We start from the raw sequence: 27,746 nt of genomic DNA, 5'->3' as shown, positions 1-27,746 counted from the left end.
CATATTTTCGTATTACGAATGTGTAAATTTAAATTCCACCAAACGCCGCATGTTACTTTCCAAAGCATTGAAATCAAGATTGCAATGGGCTTTTGTAGCCAGTCATAGCTCGTCACGAGATCTCGCCAGCCGATGACAGCGAATCTTCTAGCGTAGGATACGTGATGTAGTCAGCCAATAGCAATATCACTGTTAAGAGCGCGTACACACAAATAGGAAAAGTTAATGGTTTAAATTAACATACACGGCGTTACTACAAGAAAAGCAAAGCTTTCACATACAATATTGGTCTCGGAGATTAATAATCTGCAAGAGATGGCTCTGAGCACTATGGGACTCAACTGCTGTGGTCATAAGTCCCCTAGAACTTAGAACTACTTAAACCTAACTAACCTAAGGACATCACACACATCCATGCCCGAGGCAGAATTTGAACCTGCGACCGTAGCGGTCGCGCGGTTCCAGATTGAAGCGCCTAGAACCGCTGGGCCACACTGGCCGGCTGCGCGTGTTACACTTTAAGGTACAACACACAAATGCGTCAGAATTTTTTTTAATAAAGACATAAATGTCTGATCTTTTGAGCTCTAAATTTTTCTAAATGTACGTCCTCAAAGACTTGATTTTTAAATGAGAGTCAAACGCTCTGTGATTTAAGAAATTCATAGTACATTCTCGCACATAATTCATCTTGCATAAAAGGAAATTTACTCTGAAAATAACGCTTTTCAAACAACCATTCGAAATATTTTCTCGTGAGCTGCTACAAATAGGTTCGTTTCAGTAGGTGCCAGAGAGCGCCAGAAACGGGCGTCACCGCGCTTGCTCAGCTACGATGATGCAGGATGCCCGTATGCTCGTAGATGTAAAACATTAAAAGATATTACACTGTGTCATAAAAGAAACAAGACATCAAAGGATACTCCAAGAACATCGGAATTTCGTGAACCATACTACAATGCGTAATTCGGCTTAAAGTGCACATTCGTGTGTCCAGATTCGGATGTAAATTTTCTTGAGTACCGGTGCTGTATTATTTCATGTTTGGTTCTTTATTATGGCATATTGCCATACGTGCTAGAAAATGAAAACATGCACTTTTGAAATGCAGCGAACAGTTGAAACTAGCCCATAGTATGGAATTAAACACTTAGTTTCAAATAAATTGACTGCCGCAGCGGAAAAGATTAATAAAAGCAAAATTTCTTTAGCAAACTGACAAAAATAACTTCATTGTTCTGCAAGGCTATTAATGCCTGACTGTTAGAAAGGTGGAGATAAAACCTGAAACTAATAACACAGTTTAGCCTTCCGTAATTATGAGAACGTATTTTAATTTATTTGATAGCTCACGGCCGTAGATATCCGTTTTGTTTTCGTTTAATGTGAGAGCAATAAATGAAGAGGAAACAGCAAAATCATTAAACGTAAACACGGGTCACGTGGAGACTGCCAACTAGAACTTCGACTGCTTTGCGAATCAGTCCCGGATCTCCAATATTTCCGAACCAGGGCAATATTAGAAAGTGGCGCCCAACCACACGTCTGTAGCGAGAAGCGGGAACTGCACACGCCCAAGGGCCGGCCCGCAACTGCTCAAACGAATCTAAAGTAAACAGTTGTGACGTCACGCTCATCGGAGACAATTTGTTGTTAGGAAGCATTGCATAGTTTTCCCAAAGCCTTTGACACACTTTGCAGTTGGCAAACGCTTGTATGAGCACTGTGTTTTATTGTTGTATATGGCGTATTTCTTTTGCGACTTAGGTTTTATTTTCGTTTTTTTTTCTCCCGTTCATATTTTGTTGCTGCAGTATTATACTGCAGAAGCGGGATACAGTAATATCCTTTGTTAGAGTATTGGTTCTTACCGGTCAAAAAAACAAAAATTTAACTGAAAACTAAAACAGTTAAAAATTCCCGGAATTCCGAAAAATTCCCGGGTTTATCCCGATTTTCTACCGGATGAAAATATTCCCGGATTTCTCCCGGATCTCCCGGTTGTCCCGGGTCGTATACACACTGAAACAACCGTGCTTGAGCAGCGCCTATTAGACGGAGGAGGTCTGGCAGCCGATCAGTTCCAGTCATTCCACCAGGAAGGCGGTACACGGTTCGTGTTGTCTGTGGTTCAACCATGCCTAGACGGTTAATACTGTGGTTAGATCACGTCCGCATTGTTGCTTTGTGATAGGAAGGGCTCTCAACAAGGGAAGTGTCCAGGTGTCTCTGAGTCAACCAAAGCGATGTTGTTCGGACATGGCAGAGTTACAGAGAGACAGGAGCTGTCGATGACGTGTTTTGCTCAGACAGCCCAAGGACTACTATTGCAGTGGATGACCGCTACCTACGGATATGGCTCGGAGGAACCCTGACAGCAACGCCACCAAATTGAATAATGCTTTTCGTGCAGACACTGGACGTAGTGTTACGACTCAAACTGTGCGCAATAGGAAGCACGATGCGCAACTTCACCCGCGACGTCCATGGCGAGGTCCATCTTTGCAACTACGACACCATGCAGCGCGGTACAGATGGGCCCAACAACATGCCAAATGGAGCGCTCAGGATTGGCATCATTGCCTCTTCACCGATGAGTGTCGCATTGCCTTCAACCAGACAATCGTCGGAGACGTGTTTCGAGGCAACCCGGTCAGGCTGAACGCCTTAGACACACTGTCCAGTGAGTGCAGCAAGGTGGAGGTTCGCTGCTGTTTTGGGGTGGCATTATGTGGGGCCGATGTACCCCACTGGTGGTCATGGAAGGCGCCGTAACGGCTGTACGATACACGAATGCCATCCTCCGACCGATAGTGCAACCATATCGGCAACATATTGGCGAGGCATTCGTCTTCATGGACTACAATTCGTGCCCGAATCGTGCACATGTTGCGAATGACTTCCTTTAGGATAACGAAATCGATTGACTAGAGTGGCCAGCATGTTCTCCAGACATGAACCCTATCGACCATGCCTGGGATAGACTGAGAAGGGCTGTTTATGGACGACGTGACCCACCAACCACTCTGAGGGATCTACGCCAAATCGCCGTTGAGCAGTGGGACAATCTGGGCCAACAGTGCCTGTATGCGCTTGTGGATAGTATGCCACGACGAATATTGTCATGCATCAATGCAAGAGGACGTGCTACTGGGTATTAGTGTTATCGGTGTGTGCAGCTGGACCACCATCTCCGAAGGTCTCGCTGTATGGTGGTACAACATGCACCTTTTCAGTAGTTGCAAGGGCAACAGTCTGGATGATTGACTGATCTGGCCTTGTAACAATAGTCAAAACGACCTTGTTGTGCTGGTACTGCGAACGGCTGAACGCAAGGGGAAACTAGAGCCGTAATTTTTCCCGAGGGCATGCAGCTTTACTGTATGATTAAATGATGATGGCGTCCTCTTGGGTAAAATATTCCGGAGGTAAAATAGTCCCCCATTCGGATCTCCGGGCGGGGACTACTCAGGAGGATGTCGTTATCAGGAGAAAGAAAACTGGCGTTCTACGGATCGGAGCGTGGAATGTCAGATCCCTTAATCGGGCAGGTAGGTTAGAAAATTTAAAAAGGGAAATGGATAGGTTGAAGTTAGATATAGTGGGAATTAGTGAAGTTCGGTGGCAGGACGAACAAGACTTCTGGACAGGTGACTACAGGGTTATAAACACAAAATCAAATAGGGGTAATGCAGGAGTAGGTTTAATAATGAATTAAAAAAATAGGTGTACGGGTAAGCTACTACAAACAACATAGTGAACGCATTATTGTGGCCAAGATAGACACGAAGCCCACGCCTACTACAGTAGTACAAGTTTATATGCCAACTAGCTCTGCAGATGACAAAGAAATTAAAGAAATGTATGATGAAATAAAAGAAATTATTCAGATAGTGAAGGGAGACGAAAATTTAATAGTCATGGGTGACTGGAATTCGAGTGTAGGAAAAGGGAGAGAAGGAAACATAGTCGGTGAATATGGATTGGGGCTAAGAAATGAAAGAGGAAGCCGCCTGGTAGAATTTTGCACAGAGCACAACATAATCATAGCTAACACTTGGTTTAAGAATCATGAAAGAAGGTTGTATACATGGAAGAACCCTGGAGATACTAAAAGGTATCAGATAGATTATATAATGGTAAGACAGAGATTTAGGAACCAGGTTTTAAATTGTAAGACATTTCCAGGAGCAGATGTGGACTTTGACCACAATCTATTGGTTATGACCTGTAGATTAAAACTGAAGAAACTGCAAAAAGGTGGGAATTTAAGGAGTTGGGACCTGGATAAACTAAAAGAACAAGAGGTTGTACAGAGTTTCAGGGAGAGCATAAGGGAGCAATTGACAGGAATGGGGGAAAGAAATACGGTAGAAGAAGAATGGGTAGCTTTGAGGGATGAAGTAGTGAAGGCAGCAGAGGATCAAGTAGGTAAAAAGACGAGGGCTGGTAGAAATCCTTGGGTAACAGAAGAAATACTGAATTTAATTGATGAAAGGAGAAAATATAAAAATGCAGTAAATGAAGCAGGCAAAAAGGAATACAAACGTCTCAAAAATGATATCGACAGGAAGTTCAAAATGGCTAAGCAGGGATGGCTAGAGGACAAATGTAAGGATGTCGAGGCTTATCTCACTAGGGGTAAGATAGATACTGCCTACAGGAAAATTAAGGGGACCTTTGGAGAAAAGAGAACCACTTGTATGAATATCAAGAGCTCAGATGGAAACCCAGTTCTAAGCAAAGAAAGGAAAGCAGAAAGGTGGAAGCAGTATATAGAGGGTCTATACAAGGGCGATGTGCTTGAGGACAATATTATGGAAATGGAAGAGGATGTAGATGAAGATGAAATGGGAGATACGATACTGCGTGAAGAGTTTGACAGAGCACTGAAAGATCTGAGTCGAAACAAGGCCCCTGGAGTAGACAACATTCCATTGGAACTACTGACTGCCTTGGGAGAGCCAGTCCTGACAAAACTCTACCATCTGGTGAGCAAGATGTATGAAACAGGCGAAATACCCTCAGACTTCAAGAAGAATATAATAATTCCAATCCCAAAGAAAGCAGGTGCTGACAGATGTGAAAATTACCGAACTATCAGTTTAATAAGTCCAGCTGCAAAATTCTAACACGAATTCTTTACAGACGAATGGAAAAACTAGTAGAATCCGACCTCGGGGAAGATCAGTTTGGATTCCGTAGAAACACTGGAACCCGTGAGGCAATACTGACCTTACGACTTATCTTAGAAGAAAGATTAAGGAAAGGCAAACCTACGTTTCTAGCATTTGTAGACTTAGAGAAAGCTTTTGACAATGTTGACTGGAATAATCTCTTTCAAATTCTAAAGGTGGCAAGGGTAAAATACAGGGAGCGAAAGGCTATTTACAATTTGTACAGAAACCAGATGGCAGTTATAAGAGTAGAGGGACATAAAAGGGAAGCAGTGGTTGGGAAGGGAGTAAGACAGGGTTGTAGCCTCTCCCCGATGTTGTTCAATCTGTATATTGAGCAAGCAGTAAAGGAAACAAAAGAAAAATTCGAAGTACGTATTAAAATCCATGGAGAAGAAATAAAAACTTTGAGGTTCGCCGATGACATTGTAATTCTGTCAGAGACAGCAAAGGACTTGGAAGAGCAGTTGAATGGAATGGACAGTGTCTTGAAAGGAGGATATAAGATGAACATCAACAAAAGCTAAACGAGGATAATGGAATGTAGTCGAATTAAGTCGGGTGATGATGAGGGAATTAGATTAGGAAATGAGACACTTAAAGTAGTAAAGGAGTTTTGCTATTTGGGGAGCAAAATAACTGACGATGGTCGAAGTAGAGAGGATATAAAATGTAGACTGGCAATGGCAAGGAAAGCTTTTCTGAAGTAGAGAAATTTGTTAACATCGAGTATTGATTTAAGTGTCAGGAAGTCATTTCTGAAAGTATTTGTATGGAGTGTAGCCATGTATGGAAGTGAAACATGGACGATAAACAGTTTGGACAAGAAGAGAATAGAAGCATTCGAAATGTGGTGCTACAGAAGAATGCTGAAGATTAGATGGGTAGATCACATAACTAATGAAGTATTGAACAGGATTGGGGAGAAGAGAAGTTTGTGGCACAACTTGACCAGAAGACGGGATCGGTTGGTAGGACGTGTTCTGAGGCATCAAGGGATCACCAATTTAGTATTGGAGGGCAGCGTGGAGGGTAAAAATCGTAGAGGGAGACCAAGAGATGAATACACTAAGCAGATTCAGAAGGATGTAGATTGCAGTAGGTACTGGGAGATGAAGAAGCTTGCACAGGATAGAGTAGCATGGAGAGCTGCATCAAACCAGTCTCAGGACTGAAGACCACAACAACAACAATGGAACGCCACAAGTTACACGTGCAATAAGTAAAATTTTGTTATTTGCTAATCTTTCTGTAATCGCACTTTTAATGGCCAGCAACGTAGTTCACACACCACTATGTGTTAGTATTAATTTTTTAAATCATATCATATTGTAATATTGTATGTCTTACAATTTGTAATTAGGAATCAGTATGTTGCTTTAATGAGCAAAATTAACACTGCAATTCGAATCTGACAAAAGACAGGTTAACGTGGGCGTGTGTGGTCGACCCTAGAATGTTAGTGAACATACCTGTATTACAAGTGTTGAGACAGGGAGTACGTCAAATACGAGGGTGTGCTGAAAAGTAATATCTCCGAATTTTTTATGTGAAAAGAAAGCTTTTTAAAGTAAAGAAACATTATTAACATTCTAAATCCTTATTCTTCATGTGTACGTATTTATTTCTCAACATAGTCACCCTGGTGACGAACACATTCCTCCCGACGAGAGACCAGTTTGATGACACCGTCACTGTACAATGTCTGACTGTGTTGACGGAGCCACTATCCCACCTTTGCTTGTACCGCTTCATCACTAACAAAGTGATGCCCTCGAAGGTGTTCTTTAAGTTTTGGAAAGAGATGAAAATCGGATGGGTCCTGTCGGGACTCTGCAAAGGATGGTCAATGACAGTGAACCCATGGCGTCGGACTGTTGCATGATTTCGCAGTGCTCGTGGGTGGCCTGACATTGTCATACTGAATGGAGGGTGCTGCATGTGTGGACGAAGTCTACGAATTCAAAATTCAATTACAGTACACTGTTTGTCACGCACCGCCATGTTACACGCTACAATTTGGAGCACTGTAATGGCAGGGGGCTGCAAATATACAGACATGAAGAATAAAGATGTATAATTGTAATAACGTTTGTTTTAGTTTAAGAATTTTTGCACAAAAAATTCGGAAGTATTACTTCACGGCACGCCCTCGTAGTAACCACAGAAGATCGGACATGTAGCTTGCTGGGCTGCTAGAGGAGTTTCTACAGCGTCTACGGCAATGCAGAACTGCACAAATGGAATTTAGAACGCGTAGCTCCTATTTTAGGATGTTTCTGCATTTGTATGATGCGAACTTGTAGTAACTTAAGTGTCGCAACTTATATTTTCTAAGCATTTAACCCCCTATGACAATTTTAAAAGAACTCTATCGGAACCACACAAGACTGTCTCTGAAGGCCTCTGCTGTGCAACTGTGTATTCATTCCAACTTTTCACACTCTTCTTCCTTTCATACCTTAAATTTCATTAAAATGATGGTGATTCAAAATGGCGATGCTGTGGGCAGCGCATACCTGAAAAGAGAGAAAGAGAATACTTAGAAAAAAACTAAGCAGTGAACTTTCGAGGCACATAAGAACAGTTACTTGGTATACAAACATAATTAAGGCTTCAACGCTACTTCACACCTGCAGGCCACGCAATATTCATGTTAATAAAAAAGGTCAGGGCGCACTGCCTCAAATTCAAGTAGTCTAGGTGATTAGTTTATGTGCGGTGCTTTGCCACTTGGCGGCATAAGTTACCACCTTCGTGTTTCTAAAAGTACATACAGATAGTTGGGAAAAAGAGACAATACTTCAGTTTGTAACTATCACGACTGCTCCCACAGAACAGACTATGAGCGGCATGTGAGCTTCCCCTACCTGTGGTTACTACAGTCACAATACGCGAAGTAAGTGTCCATCAAACGAGCGACCTGCCCCGGCTAGCACAAAGTGTCTATGGCTGGATTACTTATGTGGTGAAGTAATAATAAAACTTTCCTATGCTATTCATTAGTGAAAGCCATATCAAAATCTCTACACTAGTTTCTGAGATAAGCCTTCACATCGAGGTAGTCTTATGCTCAGGAAATGAGTGCACGGCAACAGCTGCAGGAACCCTGCATCGCTGCCCGTGGTGGGGTTTAGTTTACTGTTGCCTTCCTATGAACTGTTATTAAAAGGCAAGTGCGTACCTGTGTGGAGTCAGTGGACAGGGGTAGTGATGGGTTTGTGTTGTCACGGATGGAGGGCATAGCTGTTAAGTCCCATATTGCTCAGAGCCACGGGTCGAGGGAGGGGAGAGGCAAAAACTATGTGCCCGCACACAGCCTGCTCTGCTCGAACAACACAAATGGGGTCGCCCAGCTTCACGACCCCATTAAACAGACGGATCACCATCGACAGTATCACATGCCCTCACTTCCTGAGACACTGCGGAGAGGTTTGGAATTCAATCCAGGACACTGGTGCAAAGACTGGTGATGAGGAACTTTAAGCCACCTCCTCTCCTCTCCTCTCCTCTCCTCTCCTCTCCTCTCCTCTCCTCTCCTCTCCTCTCCTCTCCGACTAAATACTTGCAGTGAAAATTTTCCGTCACCAGGATTCGAACTGGCTTACTTCCGTGTCTAACGCCACTGCACATGCGTCCATTAAACATCTCGGCTGCGGAAGCGGGTTATAGTCCAGTCAACGAAGCAAAATCAAGGGAAAAATTCGTGTAATCTCAGTTTTTTGTACAGTGATTGGAGGGAGTGTCACGAACAACATACTGAAGATCGAGACACGTGTGTGTGTGTGTGTGTGTGTGTGTGTGTGTGTGTGTTGTGTTGTGTGTGTGTGTGTGTGTGTGTGTGTGTGTGTGTGTGTGTGTGTGTGTGTGTTTGAGCGTGGGGGAGGGGGGTTCGGGCGTTTAAAAGCAACTTTTCTTTGTTTTCCTTGAACATCTCGGAACCGTGGATTCTAGCAACAACGTTTCCCAGTAAAAAATTAAGCTACATTAGATTTCCTACAAAAAAGGTCCGATTCATTGTTTCTCTACAGCTAATACTTTTCGCACTGCCGGGTATAGAAAATTTCAAATTATTAAAAACAGTGTTTAATGCAAAAAAAATTAATGTTTATTCTTAAGTGAAGTGGGTTAAGAACAAATACTACATCTGTGTGAAGTGTCTCCGCATTAAAAGGTAAATTGTGTTCTCGGGGTGTAATAGGCTGGAAATGGTAAGATGGTAAGGGGGGGGGGGGGGGGAGGGCGGCAGGGGCAGGTTATGGAAATGGTGGGGGGGGGGGGGAGGGCGGCAGGGGCAGGTTAGAAGTGTGAGGGAAAACAGATCGCCAAATTCTGGTCCTGTACTTTCCTCCTTAGCAGGTCTGCAAATGAAGAGCGAGCAGGCAATTCCCCGTTCTCTCTATCGCACTAAGTCGCAAAAAACCATTACAGGGTGCTATACCCACCCTTCCGTAGCTCTCCTCATGGAACCATTGCTTTTCACAATATATATATAAATGATCTAGTAGATGGTGTCGGAAGTTCCATGCGGCTTTTCGCGGATGATACTGTAGTATACAGAGAAGTTGCAGCATTAGAAAATTGCAGCGAAACGCAGGAATATCTGTAGCGGATAGGCACTTGGTGCAGGGAGTGGCAACTGACCCTTAACATAGACAAATGTAATGTATTGCGAATACATAGAAAGAAGGGTCCTTTATTGTATGATTATATGATAGCGGAACAAACACTGGTAGCAGTTACTTCTGTAAAATATCTGGGAGTATGCGTACGGAACGATTTGAAGTGGAATGATCATATAAAATTAATTGTTGGTAAGGCGGGTGCCAGGTTGAGATTCATTGGGAGAGTCCTTAGAAAATGTAGTCCATCAACAAAGGAGGTGGCTTACAAAACACTCGTTCGACCTATACTTGAGTATTGCTCATCAGTGTGGGATCCGTACCAGGTCGGGTTGACAGAGGAGATAGAGCAGATCCAAAGAAGAGCGACACGTTTCGTCACAGGGTTATTTGGTAAGCGTGATAGCGTTACGGAGATGTTTAGCAAACTCAAGTGGCAAACTCTGCGAGAGAGGCGGTCTGCATCGCGGTGTAGCTTGCTCGCCAGGTTTCGAGAGGGTGCGTTTCTGGATGAGGTATCGAATATATTGCTTCCCCCTACTTATACCTTCCGAGGAGGCCACGAATGTAAAATTAGAGATATTCGCGCGCACGGAGGCTTTCCGGCAGTCGTTCTTTCCGCGAACCATACGCGACTGGAACAGGAAAGGGAGGCAATGACAGTGGCACATAAAGTGCCCTCCGCCACACACCGTTGGGTGGCTTGCGGAGTATAAATGTAGATGCAAATAAAAAATTTTTTATCGACACTGAGAGGTGAGCCAGACAATACCGAATCGGTGCATATTACCATTCCTTTACGCACAAGAACCACTAGGCTGAACAACACAGCGACAGAACGAATTTCATCAAGCCAAGCTGTTCTAGGCGCTTCAGTCTGGAACCGCGCGACCGCTACGGTCGCAGATTCGAATCCTGTCTCGGGCATGGATGTGTGTGATGTCCTTACGTTGGTTAGGTTTAGGTAGTTCTAAGTTCTAGGGGACTGATGACCTCAGATGTTAAGTCCAATAGTTTCCAGAATGAGGAGGAGGTGGTTAGTGTTTAACGTCCCGTCGACAACGAGGTCATTAGAGACGGAGCGCAAGCACGGGTTAGGGAAGGATTGGGAAGGAAATCGGCCGTGCCCGTTCAAAGGAACCATCCCGGCATTGGCCTGAAACGATTTAGGGAAATCACGGAAAACCTAAATCAGGATGGCCGGAGACGGGATCGAACCGTCGTCCTCCCGAATGCGAGTCCAGTGTGCTAACCACTGCGCCACCCCGCTCGGTTTTCCAGAATGAGATTTTCACTCTGCAGCGGAGTGTGCGCTGATATGAAACTTCCTGGCAGATTAAAACTGTGTGTCGGAAATCGCATTCTGGAAACATCCCCCAGGCTGTGGCTAAGCCATGTCTCCGCAATATCCTTTGTTTCAGGAGTGCTAGTTTTGCAAGGTTCGAGGGAGAGCTTCTGTAAAGTTTGGAAGGTAGGAGGAGAGGTACTGGCGGAAGTAAAGCTGTGAGGACGGGGCGTGAGTCGTGCTTGGGTAGCTCAGTTGGTAGAACACTTGCCCGCAGTAGGCAAAGGTCCCGAGTTCGAGTCTCGGTCCGGCACGAAGTTTCAAGTTCCATAGTGCTCAGAGCCATTTAAACCATTTCAACAATAGGCATAGACTTGCATATATTACCTTTGCACTGGATATAATCGAAAACATTGAAGACAGACTTAAAAGGTGATACTCTCAGTATCTATACTATTACTGACGGCGCAGTACATCAAAGAACCAATAAATGGAGGCGTTGATGTCGCAGTACACCAAAGAACCAATTGATGGCACTATTAGTTTTTTACCTCGGGGAGAGGAGTAGTTTAGGAAGTTTATGTCAGTGGCAGAATTAAGTGCCGCAATCTTGTCTTTACGAATACAATCTAACACTGAATTTATTTGGCTAGGATATATGGATTTACTGGTTTCGCTTCCTGTATTAAAAACTTAACGAAATTGCTTTGTTCTTTCGATAGGTTTAATTTATATTTGACTTCTTGACCAGGAAAAGCGAATTTATTGACAAAGTGATTCTGTTTTTTACCGACCGAAGTACAGAGGCGCAGCCCCGAATCCTCCCGCGGTCAGAAAAATGACATCGAATCCTCCCAAGCCCGCAAGGGTCTGAAAAACGATGGGACCGAATCCTCCCGTTTGAAGCAGGTAGCAGTTCTAAACGTTATCAATACTCGAAACAGGCAAAGGAAAGCATATGAAGTTACAGTAAAAGACGTAAAATTTTTCGCCTGTATTGTATGTTTAAAAGTTTTATCTTTTATCTTACTGAGGTAAAGTCCAGCCGGTACAGCGCCAGCGACCAAGTCCCTAATTGGACTTCAGCATCCGGTCAAGAAGGACATCACTGAATTAAGACCATTGTCTTGGTTTTTAAGTAAGGGGTCAAGAACGGCTGCTTTTATGAGGAAACCATCAGGGTATGGGTCCAGAGAAATTTAGAGGTGCAATTGAAAGCTTTAAATACGGCGATTTTGCCAGCGTTTGAATCCATATCGTCTCGGCGAGACCTATTTTCATTTAATATTAAACGGAGAACAGCAGCGGTTTATCATTTACGGACGGAAGTGTGAAGCGGAAGCGAAAGCGTAGCACGCGCAGCGGGGATGAGGGCAATTGAGGCACGCCGGGAACGTGGGAGAGGATTGCTCTCCGCTTTATCATTTCTGTCTCATTACCCAGCGCAGCCAACTGCTGTACAAGAGAGTTATTCGATTTGTGTCGCAAGAAATGCAGCGCTAGGGTGGTTCTCCGTTTCTGCCACGATTAGAAGTACCAGAAACTCCCCAAAAAACTAATCTACGAACATACAATTTGACTGTATGGGCGTCCGCAGCTTAGGTACATGACAAAATATTTCTAAATTTTTTTAAAGACTTAAAATCTTCTAAAAACTTTTTGGTAACCGCATTAGCTCTTAGCAGTTCCTTTACTGCAGAATCACACACAACCGCCTTGACGGTGATTTAATCGCATCCTTGGGTGTATATGTCTATGAAAAAACATAACACGAATTAGAAGGTATAGTAATGGTAAAACAAGACAATTAACCAGACTGACAGGTGGACAAATGCTCACACAACTAGTTTAATTGTTAAAATACACGTTCTCTCAACATTCGGATGGCGTTCAAATTGCCACAAACGCCTAAGCTGGACCGTTACAAGATGAAACATCAAAAATTGGGTAGCAGGTGCACGCAGTGTACATGAACACTTGTAACCATCCAGCTTAGGCGGTTCTGGCAATTTGAACGCCATCCTAACGTTGGGAGACCGTGTATTTTAACGAACCAATTTTAAGTTAGTTATATGAGTATTTATTCATCCGTCTTTCTAGTTAATTGCCCTATTTTACCATTATTGTATCTTCCAATACTTATCTTTTTTCATTTATGTCTACAGCTGACGATGCGATTAAATTATCGCGAAACCGGTTATGTGATCCTGTGATAACGAAACGGCTAACAGCTACTGTGGTTACAAAACAGCTTTTTTGAAGATCTGAATAGATTTTTAAAAAATTTAAATTTTTTTACTAAAGTACGAGATTAGTTTGTAGAAACGGATCGTGACACTAGACCTTGCACTAGAGTTGCTGAGTGCAGAGTTGCTAGTGTCGAATGAGTTGACAGTTTAATTAACGAGGGCTATCCACAAAGTACATTGCGTTTTGGAATTAAAAATAAATAAAGAATTGGAATTTTTTTTAATTATACACAGATGAAAGCCACACTTAAATACTACTTTTCTACATAGTTGCCATTTAAATTAAGGCACTTATCGTAGCGATGGACGAACTTGGAAATTACTTCGTCGTAAAATTCTGCCGCCTGCGCCTTCAACCACGTAATGACTGTCTTTTGGGACAGAAAAGGTGTGATTTTTGTGGATTTCCTGGAAAGAGGCACTACAATAAACTCTCAAAGGTATTGCCAAACTCTGCACAACCTCAGAAGAGCAATACAAACCAAGGGCAGGGGAAAGCTGGGCTCAAAGATCTTTCCGATTCACGACAACGCCCGGGCCCACACGGCAAATGCCACTCGTGAAGTTCTCGAATCCTTTAAGTGGGAGTTGTTTCCTCATCCGCCGTACAGTCCCGACCTGGCACCGAGCGACTTCCACTTATTCCCAGCAATGAAGAAGTGGTTGGCTATGCAGCGTTTTGATGACGACGCACAGCTTCAAGAAGAGGTAACCACGTGGTTGAAGGCGCCGGCGGCCGAATTTTACGACGAAGGAATTTCCAAGCTTGTCCATAGCTACGATAAGTGCCTTAATTTAAATGGCAACTATGTAGAAAAGTAGTATTTAAGTGTGGCTTTCATCTGTATATAATAAAAAATTTTCCAATACTTTATTTTTAATTCCAAAACGTAATGTACTTTGTGGATAGCCCTCGTACTACTGGCCATTAAAATTGCTACACCAAGAAGAAATTCACATGATAAACGGGTATTCATTGGACAAATATATTACACTGGAACTGACATGTGATTACATTTTCACACAATTTGGATGCATAGGTCCTGATAAATCAGTACCTAGAACAACCACCTCTGGCCGTAATAACGGCCTTGATACGCCTGGGCATTGAGTCAAACAGAGCTTGGATGGCGTGTACAGGTACAGCTGCACATGCAGCTTCAACACAATACCACAGTTTATCACGAGTAGAGACTGGCGTAATGTGACGAGCCAAAAATTACTCGGCCACCATTGACCAGACGTTTTCAATTGGCGAGAGATCTGGAGAATGTGCTGGCCAGGGCAGCAGTCGAACATTTTCTGTATCCAGAAAGGCCCGTACAGGACGTGCCTGCAACATGCGGTCGTGCATTATCCTGCTGAAACATAGGGTTTCGCAGGGATCGAATGAAGGGTAGAGCCACGGGTCGTAACACATCTGAAATGTAACGTTCACTGTTCAAAGTGCCGTCAATGCGAAAAAGAGGTGACCGAGACGTGTAACCAATGGCACCCCATACCATCACGCAGGGTGATACGCCAGTATGGCGACGACGAATACACGTTTCCAATGTGCGTTCACCGCGATGTCGCCAAACACGGATGCGACCATCATGATGCTGTAAACAGAACCTGGATTCATCCCAAAAATGACGTTTTGCTATTCGTGCACCCAGGTTCGTCGTTGAGTACACCAGCGCAGGCGCTCCTGTCTGTGATGTAGCGTCAAGGGTAACCGCAGCCATGGTCTCCGAGCTGATAGTCCATGCTGCTGCAAACGTCGTAGAACTGTTCGTGCAGATGGTTGTCGTCTTGCAAACGCCCCCATCTGTTGACTCAGGGATCGAGACGTGGCTGCACGATCCGTTACAGCCATGCGGATACGATGCCTGTCATCTCGAGTGCTAGTGATACGAGGCCGTTGGGATCCAGCACGGCGTTCCGTATTACCCTCCTGAACCCACCGATTCCATATTCTGCTAAAAGTCATTGGATCTCGACCAACGCGAGCAGCAATGTCGCTGTACGATAAACCGCAATCGCGATAGGCTACAATTCGACCTTTATCAAAGTCGGAAACGTGATGGTACGCATTTCTCCACCTTACACGAGGCATCACGACAACGTTTCACCAGGCAACGCCGGTCAACTGCTGTTTGTGTGTGTGAAATCGGTGGGAAACTTTCCTCATCTCAGCACGTTGTAAGTATCGCCACCGGCGCCAACCATTTGTGAATGCTCTGAAAAGCTAATCATTTGCATATCACAGCATCTTCTTCCGGTCGGTTAAATTTCGCGTCTGTAGCACGTCACCTTCGTGGTGTAGCAACTTTAATGGCAAGTAGTGCATAAATGAAACCTGGATTCCTGCATATTAGAGACACGCATTTGGAGGTTTCACTGAGAAGTTGTGGAGGTGGCTACAAGGAAGAGTTTGGTTGGTTGGTTGTTTTGGGGAAGGAGACCAGACAGCGTGGTCATCGGTCTCATCGGATTAGGGAAGGATGGGGAAGGAAGTCGGCCGTGCCCTTTCAGAGGAACCATCCCGGCATTTGCCTGGAGTGATTTAGGGAAATCACGGAAAACCTAAATCAGGATGGCCGGACGCGGGATTGAACCGTCGTCCTCCCGAATGCGAGTCCAGTGTCTAACCACTGCGCCACCTCGCTCGGTAGGAAGAGTTTGTGCATTAGTTAAAGCTCTGGAGGAGCGGTGTTCCAGTACGTTGTCTGGCTGTTACCTTAGGCGAAATGTGGGGTACTTCTTTCATCGTGGCAGCTGATAGGTTCCAACGCCTCTCATCACACTGAAAACAACGATGTCGGCGGGACGTCAAATTACACTTCCTTCCTTCGTACAAAAATAGATACGACACTGCACGCGCTGTAACGTGAACAGAATGAAAATTTCATTCCGAAAAGGCGACCCATTATACAGAACCCCATTTAGAGCAAGATGAAACGATGAGACCTTGCCGTGAAAAGCAACAATCACAACCAGATACTAGAATAACTATTCAAGTTAAGGAGTTTTATATCGAAGATATTTTTTGCAGGTTTCTCACCATGCTCCCGTTCCTGTTCTCCTACACAACAGTCGCCTTTGTCGGCTGCTCCAATGTTGAGAGGAATGCTCATGCCTAGACTTTTATCACAATGCGAGTTACTTTGGAATGCGCTGCTATCTGTGCCAGTGTTCATTTCCAGTGCCGCCTAGGGAGCTCGCTACAGCTCCCTGTAGCTTTCATTTCTGTGTGAACGGTGCGGCCACGGGCAAGTTGAATCAACTGTAGACAACCACAGCAAAAATTTCCTCGTCCTTCGTATAGGAAAGTTATTTGACAGGAAGACAACTAGACGAGACACTGCACTTCTAAAGAAACACGTTTTCGTCCAGCAATTACAGATTAGTACCCCATAATTTCCCGTGAACAGCTTATCATTAGAGTGGAAGAGGACTGGTTTTCAAAAGGGAATGAATCTGCTCGTTTCAGGAACCTAGTGGCACTTGCATCGACTAATTTGATGCAACTACTGGGAATTTAAAAACAGATAGCAGGAAAAATATTAGAAACAATAATGTTCTAAAATGGTTTTTACTGCTGTTATAGGTTACAGGTTATTGACGATTTATGAGATTCGAGCAATTGCACTATCAATATTTTTTTTGTGGGAAAGTATCTTCATTGGACGATAGTAAAGAAATGCAAACGAATGCGAATAAAATTTCAGCTTGGTGCACTGAATGGCACCGCTTTCAAAATGTGGATTAATCAGAGATAATGCCTATAACAAACAGAAAGAATCCGATTACTAAACATCCGGTGCACATCACATCGTTTAAATATTAAGGGGTAACAGTAAGGAACAATTTGGCATGAAATAAAACCGTGAAATCATTTGAGAAAGGCACCAAAAATTTACATTTGACGGAAGAATTATGAGAAAGAGTATAGTGCTGTAATTAAAATCACAAACAAAACGTTAGTTTTACGAATTCTACAGTATTGTTCCTGTGGTGTCACCGCCAGACACCACACATGCTAGGTGGTAGCTTACATCGGCCGCGGTCCATTTAGTACATGTCGGACCCGCGTGTCGCCACTGTGTGATCGCAGACCGAGCGCCACCACAAGGCAGGTCTCGAGATACGGACTAGCACTCGCCCCAGTTGTACGACGACTTTGCTAGCGACTACACTGACGAAGCCTTTCTCTCAATTGCCGAGAGACAGTTAGAATAGCCTTCAGCTAAGTCAATGGCTACGACCTAACAAGGCGCCATTAACCATTTTAAGATAGAGTCTCACTTGTATCATCAAGGAATGCTGTATTCAAATGAAGGATTAAAAGTTAAGTATTATAGCAGCTACGTACTTTTCTTGCTACCATTCATTACGTATCCTGTTTCAGACCTCTATCTAGCCTAAGTGAGATTACGCGTGCCTTTCGGCTACTTCAGTGTGGCGTAGCTGTCTTGTTACGCCACAACAGTTCCAGCGTTTGAAGTCGTTACCGAATAAATGTGTCAGCAGAAATCGAACAAATTCAGAGACTCGCTGCTAGGACGTTACCCCTTTATGATCCGAATTTTTGTGAACATTCATACATCTCAACTTTTATGTCATTATAGTCTGTTGCATATTATTTTAGCACAAATAAAGTCAGAAAAAAACATTTTTCGACCTCCCCTTCACTTTTCGAACAGGCAGTTGAGAGCTCTATCAGGTCACAATGGTACAGTCATCGATAAACATCACTTCATGGCCAATTGTACTGATAATACCAGTTTTCCCCCTCACTGACCCATGAAACACCTTAAACTGTGAACACGAAATGAGATCTTGATTCTGTATTACAAATAGCCCAGTCCTCACATTTTAAACGACTAGCAATGAACTCTGCCCCAGACCTCCTCAATTCTGGGTTTGAACTTCATCTGAAAGTGAAAATGCTTGAGAAATAGCAAGGTTGGTGTCCTGTCTGAGAGTGTTAAAGATACAACTCATTCCCCAAGCAAATCACCAAGAAAAATTCCCTCCACTTTCTAGACTTGCTTCGATTTATGCATGCACTGCTTCAACAACTTCCAGAGACAATCTGTCAGGACATGCACCTCATTGTAGATGCACATCCCGACGATGCAAAGTTTCAGTTCGTGATGAAGAATGGGGTTTTTCTATACGACTATCTGGATTGAATATAAAGTCTCAACAAAACCATAATGTTGACATAGCTACATTCAACAGTAGCCTTACAGGCAATGCCATAACTGATGTGGAGTATGGGCATCTGGTGAATGTTTGGCAGGATTCAGTATCTCTAATGTAGGGGGGTTGGCAAAGCTTGATATGGTCACTGACATACACCTACTTTGGAATATTTTTGTGAAATTCCAGAGTGTATGCATGAGCACATACATCCTGGATTCTGCATTATATTAAATTGTGCCAGGGCTTTTTATAGTACACCATGTCAAAAAAGACACAAAGACTAATATCGATACGCCGATCATCTTTTTCGAATGAGGGATTTGCAGCGAATTTGTCAACCTGTGAATAAGCATGCTGAGGCGCAAAACCCATCAATGGGCGAGGAGTTAAATGCATCCAGCACTTTGTGTTACATCCTATACGAGGATGTAAACAACTTACACAGACACGCCACATGACAATCTCTGATGAGAGGAGAGTTTCGTAGCTATCAGAAAAGAATTTGTTGGATTAGGTTAATTCTCAGATCTGGTTGCTGATTCTTGTGTAAGGTATTTCGTGGAGACAGAACTGGTCTATCCTGATATTTTGCACGATTTGTACAGCGATCTGCCGCTATGTCTGGAGCACCTAGTTCAGTGCAATGTTTCCACCCTCGAACTGATGACGATGCTGGCAGGTAAATACACATATATAAAGTACAACAGAAACCTCCAGCAGTGTCTGAGTTAGGGAATGAAACTGACTAGAGTAACCTGCACTCTCTCTTTCAAGCAGTCAGACTTGTCGAAGAAGTGTACCGATATTGATACTGAACAGAAGGCTTCATGATGTGAAACTTCGAGAAAGACTTCCTTAAATTAATGTCCAATGCTATTTTTTGCAAAACAATGGGGAATTTATGAAACCATTGCGAAATTCACGTAGTTTTCCATTGGAAGTGGCGTTATGTCACAGGAGAGTATATTGGCAGGCCAAGTTTTAAATGGGCAACTATGTTCAATGAAGCATATGTTGCTCTGTAGATGGCTAAGGGTTTGCTGGTGTCCACAACTCCTGTCTATGTCAGTACATCAATATTTGACCAATCCCAGCTCCACATGTACCGGTTTCATTCCACATACCCAAAGTTGGTTTATACAGATAGACAGTTTCATCCTTGGGGTGAAGGATGTGATCCAACAGACCTGTCATATATGGATGTGTGGCTGATAATCCTTATGGCATAATGCCTCGAAAGAATATGGTAATAGGACCAATGAAAGAGTACGCCGATGGGTCACAGATTTGGAGTTTGAAGGCCTCTGATCAAAAACGTATGCATATTCTGTAGATACAGGTGCCACTCACAGGCAGGCGAAGGTGTACAATGTGCAGCCTCAAAGGCGCTCACGATCACCGATTATGATAAGTGTCTGCTCAGTGGTGATGACAATGTCCCGCGTTTGGTACGGCAAATAAGCATTTGATGGCAAGACCATGTAGTACACACTGTATTCTGAAATGCGTAATGGTGTTTCAGGATAGGTTGTGCCGAGAAAGAATTTTTAAGAAAACAATTCAGCACATTGTGCCATTTCTGAATTAATTAGAATTGAAGTTAGCCAATAAGGCCATTGCATGTGCAAATTCGAAGGGCCCACCAGCTAAAATTTCCGTCTGTTGTTCTCATAGTGGTAGATGATAGCACAAGGGATTTCTCAGCCTCCGGCTCTTGTTCAATACTTACTACAGTGCCATGTCCAATTTTTGTAGCAGTCTCTTGTTTGGTGTTAGAAAACCAAAGGTGGACACATTTGGCGAGACCATCTCTGGTAGGCCACTTGAATTCACACGTGCAATGGCTGATTGGCCAACTTCAAGCTAATTAACACAGAAACGGCGGAATGTGCCGAATTTTTTTTCTTAACAATCATTTCTAAGCACAACCTACCCTGCAAGAGTCTTACAGGGTTTTAAGATTGTTTCTGACCACCCTTTATAACGTACATGTGTATATTATTAACTGACTGACCCTATGTGCACGTGTGTGTGTGTAGCTTCGTCGCCTACTGCTAGTCATTAGTGTCAAATTATTTACTGTTACCCACGTAAAAAGCGTCTACTGAAACAGTAGTATCAAAGAAGGATATTGTAATTGTATTAAAGAATGGCAGCTGTATCAAAGACTGCCATGGGGAATGTAGAATACAGATGGTTGGTTGGTTGGTTGAAGAATGGCAGCTGTATCAAAGACTGCCATGGGGAATGTAGAATACAGATGGTTGGTTGGTTGGTTGGTTGAGGAGTCACGTTACCAGTAGTAGTGTAGAAAAAGTATGTCTGCATAAGTTTCTAGTCATTATTATTATAGTCTCTCTAAACGTATTGCTAGCAAAGAAAAAAATGTTGTCTAAAAGTATTATAGATTGTGAGTGTATCTAATAAAAACCTGGTAGTAAGCTGATGGAAGTTGGGGAAAATAGTTTTGTGTGTGTGAGTGTGAGTGTGAGGAAGGGGGGGGGGGGGGGGGGAATAAATAATGGCGAGAGCCATAAGTATCAATAACATGAAATGTTATTATTAAAAGTGATAAGTCATAAGTTTGAAAACATGTAATTGCCAAACTGAGGCCTCAGCCATTTTTTGAATTTGCCGGCGCTTTTAAGCCTCACAACTGCCTAAGAACGGCTGCTGCTGACGCTTCATGTTGTATACGCTACGGTGTAAAGACCACAAGTGATGCAGAATTGGCCTAGAGATGGGAGAGGAGGGGCAAGAAAGGGCTAGAGAGAAGAGACTGATGAGTCGCATCACTGCCTGGGAACCTAGGAGACTGACCTTGAAGGGCATTGCCCTTTGAAATGGCCGATACGAAAAACAATCGGCCCCCCTGTTCTGAAACCGGCCCTGATACACTACAAAAAATGGCTCTGAGCACTATGGGACTTAACTTCTGAGGTCATCAGTCACCTAGAACTTAGAACTACTTAAATCTAACTAACCTAAGGACATCACACACATCCATGCCCGAGGCACGTTTCGAACCTGCGACTGTAGCGGTCGTGCGGTTCCAGACTGTAGCGCCTAGAACCGCTCGGCCACCCCGGCCGGCGATACACTACAGCTTTACGCCCGACTGGACTTGCAGGTACAGAATCCTTTATACGAACATTTTCAAAAAATACGCAATATTTTCTGCAACAGAATTACCACAAAATGGGGGAAAAAATATAAAGATCGGATAATCTTAGGAACCATTGAGAATGAAGCACAGAATGATCCTCTCCCAACTGCTCACAACAAAATAGGGCGAGTATTATGGACGCTGAAATTCAAGCTGCTCTAGAGCCACTGATAGTACACCCGTGAAACCATTGAGATGTGTTCACATCGTACCAAAGTAAGAGTAAAGCGACACCGCAGTCCCTTCAGAATGTTACATGATTTCTCTCTTGAAGCGGTACTCAGTAGTACTTTCATACCACGAAGCGTTAACAAGAGGTATGGTCCACATAAACAGGACGGTATGGTCCACATAAAAGTTTAACAGAAAATCTCAGAGATCTTAAATGGGAACACTTGGAAAGAGGACGACGCGCTTTTCGCAAATCTCTGTTGGCCGAATTGAGAAAATCTGTATTCGAGAAAGACTGTGCATCTATTCTGCTGCCACCATCCCGCGTCAGATATACAGACACTTGTTCATTCTTCGAATAATAGGCAAATACGCAAAGAAAATGGCTAGTGTTGGTACGAAGTAGACTCCGCTACTCACTGTATAACGACTTAAAGGATATAGAAATGAGAAGTGAAAGTGCGAAACTACACAACCAGAACACATGAAGAAGTCGTGTAATCAAACACACAAAGGAGTATGTCAAATCAGACACCATTAAAGATGTTGTTGGAGGAAGATAGCATTGACTGAAGTAAGCACTCAGGACAAACCCAGTGGCCATCACGCTAATAATGCAGTAACCAGCGTCTAACCTCGCTAATGGCCTCATTCCGGCGAGAGTATACCCGTTTCTTCAGACACGCACTATCCGACTGACGCGATCAACCGATGATTAGATTCCTAGAGCTACCAAACTGCGGAGATATCGATCGATACATTTCCCTTGCTGTTCCGTACATTTCCAGACTAAGGTACGGTAATGTAGTAGGCAGTCCATGTGTTCCACAAACCAAAAACGTTAGAGAGCAGCCTCGTCTACACAGCTGTTACTTTGCAAGATGGGATTGTTTAAGGAAGATACAGATGACATGACAACACTCGGCCACCAAGTATGTTGAAATAAACATCTTGGCTCATGTTTATTGTAACGTGAATATGTTGGGTCAAGTGACGGTACGGTCACAGAATCACCCTCGACACACTGTGGGTTGTCGGTGCACTCGACACCTGTATCGTGGGGCCACACTACATGCCTCCAGTACTTACTGCCCACTGAAAATGTACAGCCTTATGGCTCGCTGTGAGATACCAACCCGACTCAATGTCCACTGCATGTGGACCGCTTCGCAATGTCAAGATGTCAGGCGAACCAGTCCTCTGCGGCCCCCGTAGGTTAGCATATTTTTACAACCACTGCTGTTACGCCCTGTTGCACGGCTGACATCGCACAGTCTAGAGTCTTGCATGACCAAGTAAGCGAGCACGAAATACGACATGGGCGAGGACAGCCTAACTACTGTATACATGGTGTGGTCCATTGATAGTCACCGGGCAAAATATCTCACGAAATAAGCATCAAACGAAAAAACTACAAAGAACGAAAGTCGTCTACCTTGAAGGGGGAAACCAGATGGCGCTATGGTTGGCCCGCTAGATGGCGCTGTCATAGGTCAAACGGATATCAACTGCGTTTTTTTTAAATAGGAACCCCCATTTTTATTACATATTCGTGTAGTACGTAAAGAAATATGAATGTTTAAGTTGGACCACTATTTTCGCTTTGTAATAGATGGCGCTGTAATAGTCACAAATATATGGCTCACAATTTTAGACGAACACTTGGTAACACGTAGGTTTTTTAAATTAAAATACAGAACGTAGGTACGTTTGAACATTTTATTTCGGTTGTTCCAATGTGATACATGTACCTTTGTGAACTTATCATTTCTGAGAACGCATGCTATTACAGCGTCATTACCTGTACATACCACATTAATGCAATAAATGCTCAAAATGATGTCCGTCAACCTCAGTGCATTTGGCAATACGTGTAACGACGTTCCTTTCAACAGCGAGTAGTTCGCCTTCCGTAATGTTCGCACATGCATTGACAATGCGTTGACGCATGTTGTCAGGTGTTGTCGGTGGATCGCGAAGCAAATATCCTTCAGCTTTCCCCACAGAAAGAAATCCGGGGACGTCAGATCCGGTGAACGTGAGGGCCATGGTATGGTGCTTCGACGACCAATCCACCTGTCATGAAATATGCTATTCAGTACCACTTCAACCGCACGCAAGCTATGTGCCGGACATCCATCATGTTGGAAGTACATCGCCATTCTATGATGCAGTGAAACATATTGTAGTAACATCGGTAGAACACTACGCAGGAAATCGGCATACATTGTACCATTTAGATTGCCATCGATAAAATGATGGCCAGTTAGCCTTCATCCCATAATTCCGCACCATACATTAACCCGCCAAGGTCGCTGATGTTCCACTTGTTGCAGCCATCGTGGATTTTCCGTTGCCCAATAGTACATACTATGCGGGTTTACGTTACCGCTGTTGGTGAATGACGCTTCGTCGCTAAATAGAACGCGTGCAAAAAATCTGTCATCGTCCCGTAATTTCTCTAGTGCCCAGTGGCAAAACTGTACACGACGTTCAAAGTCGTCGCCATGCAATTCCTGGTGCATAGATATATGGTACGGGTGCAATCGGTGTCGATATAGCATTCTCAACACCGACGTTTTTGAGAATCCCGATTCTCGCGCAATTTGTCTGCTACTGATCTGCGGATTAGCCGCGACAGCATCTAAAACACCTACTTGGGCATCATCATTTGTTGCAGGTCGTGGTTGGCGATTCACATGTGGCTGAACGCTTCCTGTTTCCTTAAATAACGTAACTATCCGGCAAACGGCCCGGACACTTGGATGATGTCGTCCAGGATACCGAGCAGCATACATAGCACACGCCCGTTGTGCATTTTGATCACAATAGCAGTACATCAACACGATATGGACCTTTTCCGCAGTTGGTGAACGGTTCATTTTAACACGGGTAATGTATCACGAAGCAAATACCGTCCGCACTGGCGGAATGTTACGTGATAGCACGTACTTATACGTTTGTGACTATTACAGCGCCATCTATCACAAAGTGAAAAAAGTGGTCCAACTAAAACATTCATATTTATTTACGTACTACACGAATATGTAATAAAAAATGGGGGTTGCTATTATAAGAAACGCAGTTGATATCCGTTTGATCTATGGCAGCGCCATCTAGCGGGCAAACAATAGCGCCATCTGGTTTCCCCCTTCAAGCTAGACGAGTTTCGTTCTTTGTAGTTTTTTCGTTTGATGCTTATTTCGTGAGATATTTTGCCCGGTCACTATCAATGAACCACCCTGTATATACTTCCGGCGCTAGTCACAGTAGCCGAGCATGACCGAATCTTAGGCAATATTTGACTCCAAAGACGCTATACGCGCACAACTACATCCAGCATAAGTTTCTCATTCGTGGTATATCTGTCTGTAATCGTGCAGCGGAGGAATCCAGTGGAGCAAGAAGTAAGACTAAAACCAATACGTAGCCAATGAAGAAACGGGTGGGTCTAAATAGTCAAATATGGAGTACTTTTCTGTTCGCTGTAGACAAAAAACAGCAAGTTCTCATGGGTACGTACCGTACATAAACGGATCTACATCATTTTGTTTCCAGTTGGAAACGAATAATTTAAAGATACACAGTTGTAAGCAATCTCATACAGACACATCATCTTCAGGTTCAAATGGCTCTGAGCACTATGGGACTTAACATCGGAGGTCATCAGTCCCCTAGAACTTAGAACTACTTAAACCTAACTAACCTAAGGACATCACGCAACACCCAGTCATCACGAGGCAGAGAAAATCCCCGACCCCGCCGGGAATCGAACCCGGGAACCCGGGCGCGGGAAGCGAGAACGCTACCGCACGACCACGAGCTGCGGACTTTAATTACTACAGCTACAATTACTGTTTCATTATGATACGAGGGTAGTACAGATTTGCAGTTAACTGGCGTAATTGATGTATACTAACGTGTATGAATTTTTAACATGAGGCACGAGGTATTAAAAATCGAGCTTTGCCTTTTCTACGCGAGACGGTTTTAATTACTTCCAAACAAAGTTGCTACGTTTCCCCCGCCGTCTGTCCGTGATCCCAGTATGCTCGACACATATGAGAAGCAGGAAATTCTTGGACACTCCAGGTACGACATGCAATATTTAACGTAATCATTCTTGTATACTTAGTTCATAATGTGTTCGATATCTACACTCCTGGAAATGGAAAAAAGAACACATTGACACCGGTGTGTCAGACCCACCATACTTGCTCCGGACACTGCGAGAGGGCTGTACAAGCAATGATCACACGCACGGCACAGCGGACACACCAGGAACCGCGGTGTTGGCCGTCGAATGGCGCTAGCTGCGCAGCATTTGTGCACCGCCGCCGTCAGTGTCAGCCAGTTTGCCGTGGCATACGGAGCTCCATCGCAGTCTTTAACACTGGTGGCATGCCGCGACAGCGTGGACGTGAACCGTATGTGCAGTTGACGGACTTTGAGCGAGGGCGTATAGTGGGCATGCGGGAGGCCGGGTGGACGTTCCGCCGAATTGCTCAACACGTGGGGCGTGAGGTCTCCACAGTACATCGATGTTGTCGCCAGTGGTCGGCGGAAGGTGCACGTGCCCGTCGACCTGGGACCGGACCGCAGCGACGCACGGATGCACGCCAAGACCGTAGGATCGTACGCAGTGCCGTAGGGGACCGCACCGCCACTTCCCAGCAAATTAGGGACACTGTTGCTCCTGGGGTATCGGCGAGGACCATTCGCAACCGTCTCCATGAAGCTGGGCTACGGTCCCGCACACCGTTAGGCCGTCTTCCGCTCACGCCCCAACATCGTGCAGCCCGCCTCCAGTGGTGTCGCGACAGGCGTGAATGGAGGGACGAATGGAGACGTGTCGTCTTCAGCGATGAGAGTCGCTTCTGCCTTGGTGCCAATGATGGTCGTATGCGTGTTTGGCGCCGTGCAGGTGAGCGCCACAATCAGGACTGCATACGACCGAGGCACACAGGGCCAACACCCGGCATCATGGTGTGGGGAGCGATCTCCTACACTGGCCGTACACCACTGGTGATCGTCGAGGGGACACTGAATAGTGCACGGTACATCCAAACCGTCATCGAACCCATCGTTCTACCATTCCTAGACCGGCAAGGGAACTTGCTGTTCCAACAGGACAATGCACGTCCGCATGTATCCCGTGCCACCCAACGTGCTCTAGAAGGTGTAAGTCAACTACCCTGGCCAGCAAGATCTCCGGATCTGTCCCCCATTGAGCATGTTTGGGACTGGATGAAGCGTCGTCTCACGCGGTCTGCACGTCCAGCACGAACGCTGGTCCAACTGAGGCGCCAGGTGGAAATGGCATGGCAAGCCGTTCCACAGGACTACATCCAACATCTCTACGATCGTCTCCATGGGAGAATAGCAGCCTGCATTGCTGCGAAAGGTGGATATACACTGTACTAGTGCCGACATTGTGCATGCTCTGTTGCCTGTGTCTATGTGCCTGTGGTTCTGTCAGTGTGATCATGTGATGTATCTGACCCCAGGAATGTGTCAATAAAGTTTCCCCTTCCTGGGACAATGAATTCACGGTGTTCTTATTTCAATTTCCAGGAGTGTATAAATAAAGATCGTTACAGGGACCGGTAGAGTAACACATCCTACACAGCAGATTAAGTAGATCACTTCATTTTAATGCACCCCGGCGATGACAATGAGAGCTTAAATGGTGGAGCGTATCTGAAACGGATCTACCAGGGTTGGTTGCGGTTGCAAGATATACCCTAGCAATAAGCGCACCTAGTGAATGGTACTTTATTGAAGCTGGCACGTTAGTAACAAATCACCGCAGCCATTTAAACTCAGAATGTGCGAGTGAAAAGGTACAGCACAAAATATATGTTTATAGGATGTTTTCTTTAT

At 44.3% G+C, this 27,746-nt stretch overlaps 1 protein-coding gene and 1 non-coding gene across 7 annotated transcripts in view; both read right to left on the bottom strand.

Annotated features, from left to right (window-relative positions):
- The window catches only part of LOC124554953 (ligand of Numb protein X 2-like), a 535,718-nt gene that overhangs the window by 142,878 nt on the left and 365,094 nt on the right, over positions 1–27,746 (bottom strand). The window lies entirely within an intron of this gene.
- Trnaa-cgc lies at positions 10,997–11,069 on the bottom strand. Its single transcript has one exon. It is a non-coding gene; the product is annotated as a tRNA-Ala (tRNA).

Source organism: Schistocerca americana, chromosome X (genome assembly GCF_021461395.2).
Source record: "Schistocerca americana isolate TAMUIC-IGC-003095 chromosome X, iqSchAmer2.1, whole genome shotgun sequence".
Taxonomy (NCBI): Eukaryota; Metazoa; Arthropoda; class Insecta; order Orthoptera; family Acrididae; genus Schistocerca; species Schistocerca americana.
Note: the sequence above shows the minus strand (reverse complement) of the source record. Positions and strands in the feature narration are given on the sequence as shown.